The sequence below is a fragment of the Dromaius novaehollandiae genome, chromosome 15 (genome assembly GCF_036370855.1).
Source record: "Dromaius novaehollandiae isolate bDroNov1 chromosome 15, bDroNov1.hap1, whole genome shotgun sequence".
NCBI classification, from domain to species: domain Eukaryota; kingdom Metazoa; phylum Chordata; class Aves; order Casuariiformes; family Dromaiidae; genus Dromaius; species Dromaius novaehollandiae.
The window spans coordinates 20172514-20189188 of NC_088112.1; the positions used below are offsets into that span (position 1 = coordinate 20172514).

The 16675-nt window shown below is 38.5% G+C and overlaps 1 long non-coding RNA gene across 1 annotated transcript; it reads right to left on the minus strand.

Moving 5' to 3' along the window:
• Nucleotides 1-4867: 4867 nt before the first annotated feature.
• On the minus strand, nt 4868-16505 carry LOC135329985 (uncharacterized). Its single transcript, XR_010391697.1, has 3 exons — nt 16315-16505; nt 6804-6953; nt 4868-5063 (listed from the first exon to the last, which is right to left on the minus strand). It is a non-coding gene; the product is annotated as an uncharacterized LOC135329985 (long non-coding RNA).
• Nucleotides 16506-16675: the final 170 nt, after the last annotated feature.

Sequence of the window (16675 nt, forward strand, 5' to 3'; positions counted from 1 at the left end):
TCAGATGTTTTAATGGGTTTTCTAAACTGCATTATACATAGCGCACACATGTAGGTGTGAAAAAGGAACACTGGCCCTCTGAACAAAGCAGATTTGCTATAGATAAACCTGTAATGACATCACCAGGGTGTAACCAATGGTTACCAACCAACCCCAATACTCCATAAATCTGTGTGTTAGACAGTGTATTCTACACATGGCTCTTCCTTACCAGCGCTGAACTAGTACATTTCCATGTCCTGTGCTCAAAGGGCAAGACAATCGTAAGAGATTACACTGAGATTTGGATGCTAGACTATTTTTCAAATCTCTTCCTCTACCTCTCCCAATGCCTTTTTCCATACAATCTTATTTAAAATAGTTATTTTGAGGGCTGGAAGTAAGTAGGGAGCTGAGGGCTAAATTTCATCGAATTCAGAAAAACCGTGCATGGGCTAAGGATTTTAGTTACAACCAAGAAAAGCAGGTTTCATTCACTGCATCCCAACTCAGAAGACAGAGGTGTATACCTTGAAGATCTCAGAAAAACGCTATCTACAGGGCTCAAAAAATGGCGTGAAAGGGAGAAAGCAAATGCTCCAAGAATAAATAGTAAAATATTTTCTATTTAAAGTGGTTTGATCTGGCACTAGCCTGGGAGACATCTGGACTGTGTTCCTTTCTTGCTGTGCTGCTGGCCAAGGTGATTTGGGTAAATAATCTTATTGCTGAACACTTCAGATTCCCCATCTATGAAGTGGTATTGGCTTTTGCAAAGCCCACTGAGACCTACTGATGGAAAACACTATGCCAGAGTTGGTATTAAGATTTGACGCCTTTCTCATAAAGGGAACTCTTTGTATCTTTTGTTTTTTGTCCTTGAACTCTTTTAGAAATGTGCTAAGTTTGTTCATCTGCAAGGTTTTAAAAGGATAGTCAGAGAAAACCTAATCATCAACTAATCTCTGCTGTTAAAAAACTTTGCCCCCAGAAAAGTAGTAGTTTTTTGTCTGTATGCTGTATGCCTCCCTCCGCTCTGCAGAGCTAACAAATACAACACCACTGAAATTAGAAATGACAACACAAGCAGGAACCTCCTGCAGGAGGACAACGGAAAAAATAATGCCTGAGTAATATGGAAATAACTACCCTATTCAGAAATATCTATTACACTTATTATTGCAGCTGTAGGGGCATGTTACAGATCACAGCACTGTGAACACAGCACATCAGCCATGGGCTTAACAATAGTATCCAGCAAATTCAGACCAGTCATGCAGCTCTAACATTTTTGCTCTTTGCTATCTGCTTCACAGGTCTTTCTGCTGAGGAACTGTTAAGTGTTTTATTGCATATATGAATATGTAGATATATATTTTTAAATAGAGTTGCTCAACTACAGAAAAGTATTTTCCAAATAAAAAACATGATTTTATGTGTAAGACACTGTTTGTGTTAGACAAAGTATACCTTCTATCAAGCATTACTCTGAAGTGTTGCAAACAGATTTTGTTTCAGGTTGGTTGTGGGAGGATGAATTTATGATAATAAAAGTTGTATTTCTTAAACCTCTGTTCAACAGCATTCTTTTAAATTTAAATGCAGAAAGAGTAAGTTGGAATAGCTGTTGAAACAAAATAGTTATTTTCCTAGCGTAAGTATTTTGGACTCATTGGTTAATTCTCCTCTTTGTTCTGTTGCATAGACAGCTTATGCAGACTGTGATGAGACAAAATTACATCAGATACAGAAACATCCTCTCAAAATTCAGAACTGGAATTTTCCCTTGAGTCACTTGTATACAGCTGCTCATTATCTCATAGAATGCTTTTTATTGCAGTTTGAAGAGCATCTGATGTCAAAGGAGAAACTCTATTTAGTAATACCATAGTCTTCATTTTAACTGTGTGGCTGCTTCTCCAAAAAGGAAGCCCCTGTCTTTCTAAGGGGAGGAAGTGTAGGCTAGTAGATAAAGTACAGAAGTGAGGAACAACAAGCGTAGGAGACACTCCTCCATTGAGAGATTATAGGTGAAGCATAGATAAAGTTTTCCTTTCCTGACAAAGGAAAACAGGGGAAAGGGAGAGATTTTCTTAGTTTCACATAGTGGTAGATGTAGACTTAGGCACAGAATATCATGTCTCCTGACAACCCATTGCCATTAAAGCAATGTCCTACTTTGTCCTGACACAGGTGGAATGTGTTACGTTCTGAAACTATTAACCATCCTATTTTTCATTTCCATACAGCATGTAGAGAAGCTTCATTATGTCTAAAATAATGTAGCAGTGTTTGAATGCTGGAAACTTTGAAAAATTGAGATTTCGATAGGACATGATAAATACGTGTAGCTAATAAATTTATCATTCTTTCACGAGTCCTACAAGCAAATGAAGCATTACTGAAGATGGAAAAAATTTTGTTGATATCACTGGAGCTGAACACACTTAAGCCAGAATGAAACATAAATGCCCACATAATCCTCTGTGACCTCTCAATTATTCCCACACAGCATAACAGTGATTTCAGATTACATTGAAGGGAAGTGTAATTTAAACTTTGCATGGTATGTCTGCTTGTCCCTGTAATTTCCTTCTTCAGGAGTCATTGAGACAAGTTAATCTGTAGTGTATTTTAGTTGGAGTAAGGGTTGCAGCAGAGACACTTTGGCCCATTGTGAGTCTTTGCGTTCTTTCTAGTACTATTTTCCATAATGATTTCATCCATGTCTCAGTGTCTGATTACTAGAGGAATAGCCTCTGTATGCAGAAGACAATGGTTGATTGCTAACCATGGTGGAGCTGCATGGGAGAGGAGTATTATGAATCTATAGCTGGAGCTTGCTAGAGTTAAAGAATCAGTAGTACAAAAAGTTTGCTGCAACTTGCCATGGATCAAAACATTTCAGAAAATACAGGATTCCCAAAATGCAGCTCAGACAAGTTTCACTCAAATATTTAAGTATAAAATATTTTCTGACATACAGAAAAATCCTAGCAGTGTTCAATTACTGCTTACAAAATTTATGCTTCTACTTTCAGAGTTTCTTTTCCTGTGTTAACCATAGAAATCGAAAACCCTGTCTCAGTTGAAATATTTGCAAGATAGAAAGCTTGTTCACTGAACTTTGGAAACTGTCTGGCATCTGAAGAGTAGCATCTTGATTATTGGAACTGGCAAAATGTTGATTTTTATCAGTATCAGTGTTTGGTTTGGATTGTCTCCTTTAACTCTACTTTTGAAATCATGTCAAACCCAGCTCCTTTTGTTAAACTCTTCTTAATACTAGACCAGCTGGCTCGTGCTTTTTAATATCTACTCTCTTTACTTTTCAAATATACGCAGTCAGATATCATTGTCTTCCTTTGGTGTTACATAAAATCCACAGGTGTATAGTTGAAGAAAGGTTCACTTTAGAGTGGCATATGAAATACATTGGCATGAAGAAACACCTTTTAACTGGGCTGGTCATATGATCGGTATTTGGCAGAGACTCAGAGCATGACTCAGTGAAATCTTTTAACAGTGAAGCTTCTCGTATAGTAAACATTCCCAAACACTAGACACTATAGTTTTATTTCACTGAAGTAAAATCCTATTATATTAAACTATAAAGTGGAAACATACTCTAGGTTAATTTAATGGATGAAGCTCTAAGTCTTCACCATCTGTTCCATCCTTTAATTACAAAAACAAAAAATTACAATTCATAAACTCATCAGAAAAAGAAGACTAGAATGATTTGGATACCTAAGTATGTATTATACCCAGACTGCTGATCTCTATTACATATATGGTTTCACTTGACAGTAAGCTATACTTTACTGGTAGCATTCCTACTTTAAAAATATATATTGGTAGTTTCAAGTGGATAAATGGTTAGTCATTCCCTTACCTAGAAACCTTATTGTCGAATAAGTGGTTCTGTTGTCATCTTAGATGTAGCTGCTTTTCAGGATAAGTGAAATGACCTTTGTGCCTGCAAGCCATTGAACACTGCAGAATGCTTCTGAACAAGAGCGTACAGAAATGTAGTAGATGAAAAGCCACATTATAGATGCACTTTGTTAGTGCTTTTTCATATCACAGGCTACCCTCTTTAAAAAGGAGTATGTATTTTTTTCTTCTGGATGATACATGGAAAGCATTTACATTTAAAGCAAATGAACAAAAGGCAACTGCCCCAGAAGCTTGTTCACTTTTATCATAGACATAAGAAAATAATTAGTTTGTTCACCTAATAGTTATGATCATGGCTTTGTTTTCCATTAAAGTTACTTTGAAGCAAGTGTATTTCAGTCAAAAAATCCATGAATGTAACTAGCAAAATCTGCAACAGTAGCTGTAACACTTCACAGAAGGGGAAATGCAAGTTGAAATGGCTCTGAAGATCATTAAACAGGCACAAGAGACATCTGTCCTCTGATTTGTTCACCATCCCATGCTGCCTCCTGCTATACTGGTTTCACAGTATACAGTAAGAGCAGGAGTTATTTTCTTGAACACAAAAGTGTATTAAATAGTCACATAAAACCAGAAGAACTTGTTTTGGAAGAAGTCAGCCCTATCTCAAGGCTACTGTAATGTACACACCTTTACTGTTGAAATTCTTTCACTGGGTATATTATGTACCCGTGAGTAATTCCTGCCAGATTTGGCTATATCTGCCTGACTCTTTCTCCAATTGGACACCATCAAAAAAATAAGAACATTAGTGTCTATACCAATAATGTTTTTTGGAACTACTAAAAAGATGAATGATTTTCCACTAAAATAGATACCAATTTTTAATGGAAGTGTAACTGTATTCAGTAGAGAAAGGGCAAAATATGGGAAGGTACACTGAGTGACTTTATCTAGAAAAGAGTTGCAACACAAGACAAGTAGATTTAACACCATTACGCTGTTAAGACTTTAATTTGTATTATAGCTCTGGTGCCCTGGAAGATGCCATCTCTAAAGGAAACAAATGCATTCTTCTTAGGAAGTTCTGTCAGATTTTCATATGACTATTTTTGGTAGTACAATGAGAATCACGAAGTTAAACTTTCTGTGCAGTGTCGCAAAGCACTGGGCCAATGCTCCTGTGAAGGAAAGACACCTCTATCAAGTTGGCAAAATTCTCTCTCTCACGCTGTGCAAAGGACAACAGAGTTCAAATACTGCTGAAACAGTTCCTGCATCACCTCTCCACTCATTCATTCATTCTAATAAATATACAGTAATTATGGAATGGAAAAATTTGACCGAGAATTCTAATTGCCCAAGCTAATGAGAGTTATCTGAAACCAGTTCTCTCTGATAGTGCGTTATTTAATTATGGAATGATTATTCACCCAACAAAAATAACAGTCCTATAATTTCATTGATCTTTTCAGTTTGTAAGTGGGGAGGAAAACCGCACTGGTGAAGTATACAAATTAACATTATGCTTGTGCTAGATATGTACTCCTAAGAGTACCCCTCTGCCTACCATGGTAGCAAGCAAGGTTAGTATTAACTTCTGTGTTTGGATACATCTATAGTTCAAATATAAGATATCACAGTTTGTTGTTACTGTGATCATCTAGGGAGCTGGGGAGTTTGTTTTGGCTTACGGAAGATTTCTTAAATCCCCAGGATCAACCACTGCCCCTTCCTGGGTATTTTTCATCCTTCCCAAGTCATGTGAGTTTGATGGAGATGACAAAGAAAAGAGGGGAAGATGACCCAGCTCAGGGCTGAAAGGGTATATAGCGTTACCCAGGAGAAACAGAGACAGTACTTTGCCTATGAACACAATGTTACCAATGAAGAAGCTCAGGTTTATCCAGTGTAGCTCCAACCACCTGGAGATACTCTGCTTCCTGGTAATTTACCGTTGTTGTTTAATTTTGAATATTTATTATTACACTCACAAATATTTTGACTGGCAGTGAGTTGGCATGACTAGTAGTTTCTGCTTGGGCAATACAGCATTACCAAAGATCCTTATGCCTACGACTGAGGTATGCTGACAACACATGATTTTACGACGTCAAACCTGAGTCAGTCTTTACATATTTGTTTTCATGAACCTTAAACTGTCTCTCACATTTTCCTCAAAAAAGAAGAGACAATTCTATTTAGGCCCTGCATAGCCCAGAAATTGTAGTGCAAATAATTTCAGGTTGCTACAGCAGTTCTTCCACCCCACCCTTAAAATAAGGCTTTTGGTGAGAACATTCTGTTATGTAATGATGCAAACAAGACTTGGAACAATAATAATTATCCAACTTACCACCTATTTTTAACATCTAAGATGAAAGGCACTGAAATTCAGAATGATAATATTCCAAGTACTAAACATAGCAGTGAATCTGCCCATTACACTGAAATCTGATTCAATATTGGGTTAAAAATAAGGTCAGGTTATTATTTGTAACTAGCTATTACTAGTAATACATTTGTTAACCACAGTGAAATGAAATCATAATCTAAGAATAAGTGTTCCCGTGCAGTCAATATATCAAGGTTCTCCTTTGTCCTTTATCACATACACAAATAGCTTTCAACAGAAGTTTTCCCTCCCCAGTCTCTCTATTCAGAGAAAGCATTTCAGCACTACGTGGAACCAGGCTTGCGAACTGATGCTGAGCTGGATGGCAAAGCAGTAGGTTAGCCAAGGCATTTTTAGCTGAGCTTGTGTGCATCTGTTTTGTCATGCAAAACCCAACCGTAACATCTCCTGAACAACATGGATATCAACATGCTTCTAGAAGTCATGGGTGCAGTTCACCCCAGCTGGGTCCAGGTTTCCTTCCCTGCAAGGTACTGGCAGTGCTTTGACGGAAACGTACATTTACCTGGCAAGAAAGTGAGGGAGGAATACTTGGCATTTTCTTGCTCCGATCTTTTTGTGCAGTCTCACTATAATTTGACTCTCCAGCTGCTTTGCCCAGATGAAGGTCATTATGACAGCAACCGTGATGCAGTATTAACCGAAGGGTAAAAATCTGGAAAAAAATGCAGTGGCTATAATAATCAGAGAATCTCATTCATTCACTCATAAATAAATAGGTAGCCAAATTGGCTACATCAGTCAGATGTTGCCTAACTTATGCATAACAGGAACTCCAGGGGACAGAGAAGAAAAAAAGAGACATGGAATAAAATGATCCTATTTATTGGCTGAACTGCATTGTGTGTTTTTCCATTATCCACAGTACTTTGCAAGGGTGCAGTTACAGAGTAGAAATGCTGTGAGAAGTATGGGCAATGTCACGGAGAGCTCAAGCATAATATCCTGAAGTCTGCAGGTGCAGTACTTGGTCCTCCTGGATTTATAGGCATTTAATAGGATTGTGGTCTTGTTCTAAAGAAAACAATCCTCCTTACAACCATAAAACCTCCCTGGGTATATTAGCCAGCTGCATTCTTTTTGATCACTTACTGCATTTTGCCGTAAGTCTATGCACCCACCAAGATGAGGAAAGAAAATACACCCTGTAGAGAGGTTTTAGCCATAATTCAGCCACCACATTTTGTTTGAGATTGAGCAGCAGTGAGCAGTGCAGCCCCTTGCTAAGATCTTACATCTTGAAAAAACACCTCTTAGAAGCACTGCATTTTTGGGATTCCTAAAGCCAGCCACTTGAAAGCCAGAAACAGTGGTGTCTCCCCAGAGTACGGGCAGGAAAAGCAAAGATAGATCCCAAGCCTAATGCAGGGAATGTTATGTTGGAATTGTCTGTATGAGGCATGTGGGACGTGCCAAGTGTGTGCTACTTATAATAAAAAAATCCTGTAGCATATTATTTCCATGACAACTGTTTGTATCTATTAAGGATTTATTTTGTGCCTGAGTGCTTAAAAGTAATTTCTGGAAAATGAAAGACTGAACAATACGAAAGCTTTTCTGAAGATAGTACTTGCAATGTGTAATGTATGCTGATTTGAGCATGATACCAACAATCAGCAAGCCTCAAGTTTTCTAGCACAGGTTTCTCACACAGGCTCAGCTGCGCAGTGATATACATTTCATCTGTGCTCCTACCAACCAGACAAGAGACAGCACCAAGCTGGATGCACAAGCTTAAAGCAGCACCAAGTGCCATGCTAATGCAAACGTTGGCATGTAACTGTCTGCATCTGACTGTGTAACACACGGCTGATACCAAACAACCCAGGAGCACGTGTTGCAGGTAACATGTCACTTCTATACAATGAGGAAAACACGGGCAAAGAGTACAAAACAACAGAAGTATGTGATATGAAATATTTTCTGCTGAAAAACTTAAAAGATTTGAAAGAAAACATGGGTTCTCAGCAAGTCTAAAAGCAAGGCTTCCTTCCACTAGGAAGACACAACATTTATGTTCAAGATTTTGCTCCTAATATTTATTCAGAGAATCAGTTATTTTATATTTGGCATCCTCATAGGACTGCATCTTTTTGGCTTTGGTTTTACATAGCTTTGAATTATATCTGTACTGTCATGGATAATAAGGGCCATATTGTCAGAAATAAATACAATTACCTTCTAAATTCCTGGTCATCTTAAATTTTAATCCAACACCATCAATACGCTGAAAAAATAACCCTGACATTTCCACAGCAGCACATTTTGTAAGGTTTGTTCAGCTCCCTACTAAGTGGTTTGTGTAAGTAATGGCACATTGGTTTGCTTCCTTCAATCATCTCTCTCTGATACCTCTAAGTAAAGCAAAATCCTGTTTTAATACTCCCTGCTTGATGCATGCAGTCTTTTTTTTTTTTCCCTACAGGTTGGTAGTTCTCACTACCTTAGCAGGCCTGTGTTTTTCTTTACTGTGGCTAGAACATTTTTGTCAATTCACTGCTTTTAGCCATCAAGTCCATAGTTGTGGAATAAATTATTTTCTAGCACAGTCCACAGAGTTACTCCAAAGGAAAAAAAATAAAGTATAGAATTTATAACTGGGGCTCCACATGACATTTCTGTTTATTATGATTATCAGTAGCTTCACAAAATACAAACACAGAAAAGATCTTTAGATCATCTAGTTGACTTCCTCCATATTATGGATCAGGAAATTACCTGCAGGTATTTCTATGCTAAGCCAAAAGTCTTAACTGAAGACTTCTGAGAACTGATTTCAGTTCTCAGGAGACTAAGCACTGTGTCAAAGGAAGAAAACAGGAAATACAAATATGATAGCTGTGTCTGAATGCTCCTGAAACTGCAAGGAATTGAGGTGTTCTGGAGGCAAGTCCCATAAAAAGCAAGTCCCTTACTACACAGGAAAAGGAGGAATACTCTGCTAGAGCTGAAGGCACAAAGCACCAGATGAACCCCAAAGTGCTTGTTTATATGTCCTCCAAATATGATTACAGTAATCACCAGCAAGTGATGAAAGTACTCATGAGGTACCTAAGAAAGCACCCGAGAGCACACATCAAAGCTGTATTTTTTCCCTTCATGTGACCAACACAAAGGAACTGAAGAAGTACCCACAACAGAATACAGTCAGTTGTGCATGAAGGACAATTTTCTTCCTGATTCCGTAAGCAAAGCCCTGAAACAGAAGACTTGGTTTCAATCATTGTTAATGAACATATTCAGGATGATGAAAGCACTCTCCCTCTGGAGATATTCAAAACCCACCTGGACGTGAGCCTGTGCAACATGCTCTAGGTGACCCTGCTTGAGCAGGGGGGTTGGACTGGATGATCTCTAGGGGTCCCTGCCAACCTCAACCATTCTGTGATTCTGTGACCCTTTCCTCACAAAATCCACAAAAGAATTGGGGGGGGGGGGGGCAGGGGGAAGGGAGAGAAAAAAAAGGAAATGGAGATTCACAGGGTCACAGACAGACAAAAACATGGCATCTACTACCTCAAATAGCCAATTCCAGTTTTAATTTCCTTATAGATATGACTTGACAGCTGAATTTCCTTTGACTTCAACTTCAGGTGCTGGATTCTTGCTATGGCTTTGATGGCAGGCTATGAAAGCCCTATCAGAGAACCATGTCCATATGTAAGCACACATAGGTGATCAAGCCATTTCTCAATCTTCTCATTGATAAACAAAACAAGGTGAATTTCGGATTAAATTGAAGACTTTATGATTTGTTTTTCAGCCTTTAGGTTATTTTTGCAGACCCTTGGGGTTTTTTTTGTTTTGTTTTGGGGTTTGTGTTTTGTTTTTTTAAGTATTCCAACATTCTTTTAAAGTGGGAATATCATTACTGGGCAGGTGTATTACCCACACTGTGTGCAAAGACCGAATCAGATCCTTACTCCTACCTGGTATTCCTCTGCCAAGAAACACATTAGGTCTTTGCCACAGCACTGCCCAGATAATCATCTCAATGCGATCTGTGTGATGAATTCTATCTCCTCCTCTGACTCCCTGTTTTCTAAAGTAGTCTCTATCATCCTGCAAGTATCAGCTAAGGACTTTGATTCCCAGATGTATTGTCTGGAATGTAACTATACTGAAGTGTGTTTTGTTTGAAAGCCAAGCAATTTAGTCAGATACTTCTGATCACTCAGACTGCTTCTCCTTAATTTTTACAATCTCACCACTTTTGTGTTATCTGTAGTCTTTTACTAGTAAAGATTTTCAATCATTATTTAGGTCACTAAAAATACTAAATACCATTGAACCAGTAAGTAATCTCTCAGAGAACTTGCTAGAGAAAATTCTCATTGATATTTCCTTATTAAGCACCCTGAAATAAGTCAGTGAAGCAATTTTTCATCCAGCATGCATCTTCTAATAATTCCATACAATTGTTTTAAGAGTCAGTATCATGTGGTGAAATGCCTCGAAAATATCCAGATATGCCATATACGCACCAAGATATGGTGGTATGTTTGATAAGACCAATATTCTAGGAGACCACTAGATATTTAATCCATGTGTAAATGTAGCAAAAAGGAAATACGCTAAAACAATCAGTGATAGTGCAAATTATATAAACAGTATGCCCAAATGATTCTCACGGATATAAAGCACTAATTTCTCAAGAGGAATCTCTGCTGCTTCTCACTTACTCACATGCTCTCATTTCACACTGTCTTTCTACTACACCATCATACTACACCATGATCCTAGTCTTATCCTTCTGGTTTGAGAGCTGCCTACCAGATGTCCTCCAACTACGCAACACAATCACAGAATCTATCTGTGAATTTATTGGCTTCATTTCTGCTACAATGCCTATAGGCAAGCAATTGTTTGATAGTAAGTTAGAATAACTGAGGTTAACAGAAATTGAGGTTAAACAGAAACCAAGCCAGGTTTTTAAAAAAATTATTCCAAAATAACTACCAACTTCATTTATTTATTTGCTGTTGATGTGAAAGTAGCATTCCTTTATCCATTGCTTTTATCCTTTTTCGTATTGGAAATACACTGCTAGTCTGCCAATCCTCTGGAATTTCTCCAGCTTTTCAAAATATTAAAAACTTAACATTGGTGAATAAGCGCTCTTTTCCTACTCTTTTAAGATTCTTGACCATAAAGTATTTGTACCTGTCAGTCTGAAAATGTAATTTTCAGTTACTTTACAACAACATCTTCTTTTGATAAGACTGTTGACTTTCTACTTTCCCTACAAAACCATAGTGAATAGGTATATCTTACTATGAGCCAGCAAGTTTCAAATTATATGTTTTGTGGTAGGTGAGGTAATTAATGATGGGATTCGGCCCTTCACAGACGCTGCTTAATGCAACTTTTAAACTAAGTAGGCGTCTGCTGATATTACTGATAGTCAAATTCTGTCACGCACTATCTGGACTCTGCTGGAAAGTGTCAAATATACAGAAATAATATTTGTCCATGCTGACAAATACCTGATGTAAATAGCTTCTCATCTAGTTCCCATCTTTTGCAGTAGTTCTGCTAAAGATCTGCTAAAGACCACAATATTTCCCTATCTGAATGGGACTGAGACACAAAATACACAGTATCTTGTCTCCATCAGTGGCCAGTACCAGAACATGCAAGAAATCACATAATGGATAATTCTGGCTTAACCCAACCAGGAAAAGTCCCTTTTCCCACAGAGGTAGCTGATTTCTACACCGAAGCACAAATATTTATATTCTTTGCTTACAGAAAAATGTATTAATTAAAAAAGGTAGTCCTACATCAAAAGGAGGCAACTCAGAATTACAGTCATATAGTATAGCTTTTTAATTCCGTATTTAGCATGGAAGTGCCATAGCAACAGGCACTTCAGACATGCATTGATAGATAATTTAGAACTAGAAAGATATTTACAGACTTAAATAAAAGAAAACCAATTTAAGCGTTCCTTACTCTACAGAGGTTATTCAACACTGCGTTTACTTAGCCGTACGATGCCTGAAAATATAAATCTGCATAGTTTAAATGCTAACTGTCTTTCACTACACAGGAAATGTTAGCATTACTGCCATAACTGATAAAATTATTGCAAGTGCTAATACACAGTCAATGAGTTTCAGATTCATTTCAGAACACTACAGAGTTAGTTAGCATTAAGGACGGTTTTGCAAAGAAGCTGAATAACCTAGTAACTTGATGCCTGTAAACGTAAGTGTATTCAGCTTGAATAATTAACCTTTTCAAAGAATGCCATAAATATGAAACACCTGTCACTGACTCAAGTGTTAGGATTGTGTACAGCAGTAAGGACTATACTTGACTCATCATGGCAACCACACCCAGGTCTCCTTAGTTACCTACCACTCTCACAAAAGCCTGGCATTTATTCACATACTAAGTACTAACTATTGTTATTGTCATCTCACAATTTATGTTTTAATCCTATTGCATATCTGACATACTGACAAATCCCTAACTTATGCAACACAACAAGTATTCTTTTATCATTATTCTTTCACCTTCCTTTGAAGGTTCAGATAACCATCTGAGAAAGAAAAGGAACCATGATTCTCTAAACTATTGATTATGGCTCTCAAGTAGGGGGAAGTTATGAGATCTGACTTCTGATCAAAGTACTGTTTCAAATAAAATCTATAAACTGCATGAGGATAAAATACAGAGGTAACTGTTTGGGATGGAGATGAGAACCAAAATTTCCCCCTCTTGTGTGAGTGTCCAAATAACCAAGTTACTGAATGCTGACTGTTCCTCTGCGGAGTCTTGAATTCTCTTCTAGTCAAAGGCATGGTTTCAGCTGCAAGCAGGGAGTGATGATGATCCCCCACCCCTCCTAAAGCAGCATTTATTCAAGTAGTTAAGAGCTGTGACTTTTGAATCTTTTCAAACCAAAAAAGTTCATTTCTTAGGTAACACACTAATACTAGGGCACTGTTAAATGAAGGTAGGTGTGGGAACCATCACATTTGCTTTAAAAGGACAACAGTGACCATTACTGCAATTGGTAAGGAGCCCTGCCTGATCTACACATTAGCTGTGCTTTCCCCACACTTATCAGATAAAACCTCACAGGACTTCAGTTGTAGTTTCATAAGCGAACAAGCCAGGTTAACAGTTTCCTGCTGCTGAGGTTTCATTTCTCCTCTCTCACCCATCTTTCCTATTCCAGAAAGAGAGCCTGCTCCTGGCAATGCAGCCCTACCCCCCCACACCTTTTTCTTTTTCAGTGCTAAAACTGGTACTGAGTACACCCTCTTTTTAGGCTAGATCAACTATCCACCACATTGATCAATCACATTCACAGACAGTCCAAGAGCTCTAGTTGGCACAAAAAGCTGCAGGGAAAGGATCTTTCCATTTTTGCAAATCTGAGGCTGTGGTTTGACAAGCCCACACCAGCTGCAGAATCTCCTTCACTAGAGATGTGTAAGACTCAGTTGGCAGATCCCCGGCTAACCTAAACTAAGGCCCTGCTTCCAGCTGAACGCTGGACTAGATAATCTCCAGTGGTCTGTGCATCACTTCCTTGTACCACCTCAAACATTTATGTGGCTACATAATGAAGCAGATAGGGGTAAAGATGCAGTTTTCAACTAGATTAGGTTTTTGATCACTGTTGTTTTTGCTGGCAACAGACTGGGACAGTAATAAGACAGGATAGCATAGACGCACGACTGCCACCTTTAGTATCAGAGCCATCCTCTGTCAGCTTAAAGTGACTGAGTAGGCTAGGGTGCCTACTTAAAAAGGAAAGACAGTTTAAATATCTCCTAGACAGGGATACTTGTTTCCTTTCTCCACCTGCCTTGAGGAGGTATGTTTTAGAGCCTTTGACTCTATATGCCTTGATTTTCCCCACAGGAAATGGGTAGAAAAAGAATATTCCTACTTAGAAGCTAAGAGCACACCAGCCTCAGGTAAGGTATGTCAGCCATGCTGGCTAGCACACAGCTGGAGGGTACTCAACAAACACTAAACTACATGAATTGATGCAGAACGAAACATTGTAAGTACTTATCTTGAACAAAAGAAAGAGGAAAAAGAAAATGTTTAAGTGTTGGAGGCCTGCATGTATACACAGTCATGCTTATGCAGCAATGGCATAACCATACTAACCTGCATAACTGCAGAGGGAAATTAAAAAGCTTTCAATAGCAGAATATGGCTAGCTAGCACTGCATAACAGTATCTTAAAGTTGCTCTTTACTATAACATTTTGGGAATGTGTAAATGCAGATATAGCAAAATGGAAGCATGCTAAAACAACCAGTGTCAGTACAAGTTTTATAAACAGTACACCCAAATGATTCTCACAGATTTAAAGCACTAATTTCTCAAGAGGATTCTCCACTGTTTTTCACTTACTCATATACTCTCATTTCACACTGCCTTTCTACTTCACTACGATCCTAAGTCTTATTGTTCTGGTTTGAGAGCTTCCTACCAGATGTCCTTGAACTATGCAAAACCATCACAGAATTTATCTGAGAATTTATTGGCTTCATTTCTGCTACAATGTCTGTAGGTAAGCAATTGTTTGATAATGAGTTAAAGAGCAATTGAGGTTAACAGATACTTTACTGCTTTCTAAGACCTTGCTGCAGCTAGTTCACAAGCACTTCAATCACACTACCGATACACCATATATATTCTCTCATTTTCTTCTTGCCTTTGGCTTATGAATTTGTTCAGAGGGAATGTTTTTTCTTTTCCTTCAGAAAAATCCTAGAATATTGTGGATGCAGTTTAAAGTAAATATTGTTTTATATTTCTAAATATTATTTTTAAACAGTAGCTAGAAGAATTTTGTAGGCAAAAGCATAACTAATTGCAAGATGGTCACCAAGAGGAATACAGAGATACATGCTACTGAAGTTTCGCCAAGAATTTCACTGATCTCAGTGGAAAATGTAGAGCTAAATATACAAGCAAAATATAGTGTTAAGACATTTTACCATTCCAGAAGGCCAACAGTTATTAGAGAAAATAAATTGTAACTTGGCAAGTTACACGGGAAATGGCATTACTGACTTATTTTCTTTGCATTTATTTGTTCAATTTTTTTTTATATTAACAAAAGACGTGCTACAAAGTAAATTCTGGCAACTTATCATTTTTTCAGTGAACACCACCTTTCATTCTACAACTTAATCCAAGTACACAACTAGAACATTTGAAGATGCAAACCTATGTAAAAATGCCAGAATATCTTGTAAAATGTTTTTGCCAGCATTAGTAAACACAACACCTGAGTTTGACTTTGACTTGTTTGAGAACCCTGTCTGTGAGGAAATTCTGACAAGAAGAAACTGAGGCTGACATATGGAAACAAACATTCTTTCCCCCTTGCTCACTATTTAATTGTTAATTTGCTTCAATAGCAGGCTAAGAATTTAAGAGTTTAGGCTCTGTATTAGGCAATCTCTGACTGAGACACTTAACACTTATTAACTGCAAACAGGCCTTGTCAGTCTGACAATTTCATCAGGGTACATTTTGTCCAAACTTTGACCCATTCAATTAGGTGAAGACCAGATTTGTGTACTGACCTTTTTATTCCTTATGGGAGTTATTTTGGAAAAACCTTGTAATAATGGGTACTGCTGATATTAAAGATGTAAATGACAGCACAATGTGTAATTTATCACTGATTACAGTACTTCTTTCATTCCTTTTTAAATGCATTTTACTTGTCTCTGATTTATCTTACTGCTATTTTTTCCTTTACATAAAGTGTCCACGTACACTAAGAAAACTAGCCATAAGGTCCAACACTAGTTTCCTGCATTTTGCTGAAAACTTATGTTATGCCTCGCTTATGACTCTCTAAGAAGTGGTCATTAATTTTCCCAGAGCTCTTGAGCAAGAGCTGTTCTAAAGGAAAGAAATGCAACACAGCCGCGGCTACACCTTCTCTATCAAAGCACTGCAGGGTGGCAAATACGACCTACTATTTAATGTTTATTTTTAAACTGAGAAGAGCTATCTCTAAGTACCTAGTACCAGCAAGCGCTCTCTACTTTTCGCTCCGGGAGCGACACGGCACTTGTGCCCAGGGCTTCACCGGGGAAGCGCGGAGAAACTCTGTGAAGAGAGAAGCATCGGTCACAGACACGTAACGCCTCTCCGCCGGGACGAGCCCCCAACCGCCCTCCCTCCGACCCGGTGGAGCCTCGCTGAGGCGGCGAGGCGCGCAGCGGCCCCTCGGAGAGCCGGGCACGGGCAGGCAGCGCAGGTCTCTCCCGTTCCGCCACCGGCCCAGACGGCTCCGAGCGCAGCCACCGCAGGAGGCGCGAGCCACTGCCGCACCTCACACAACGGGCGGGAAACACCCGACCCCGCCGCCACCTCCCGCGC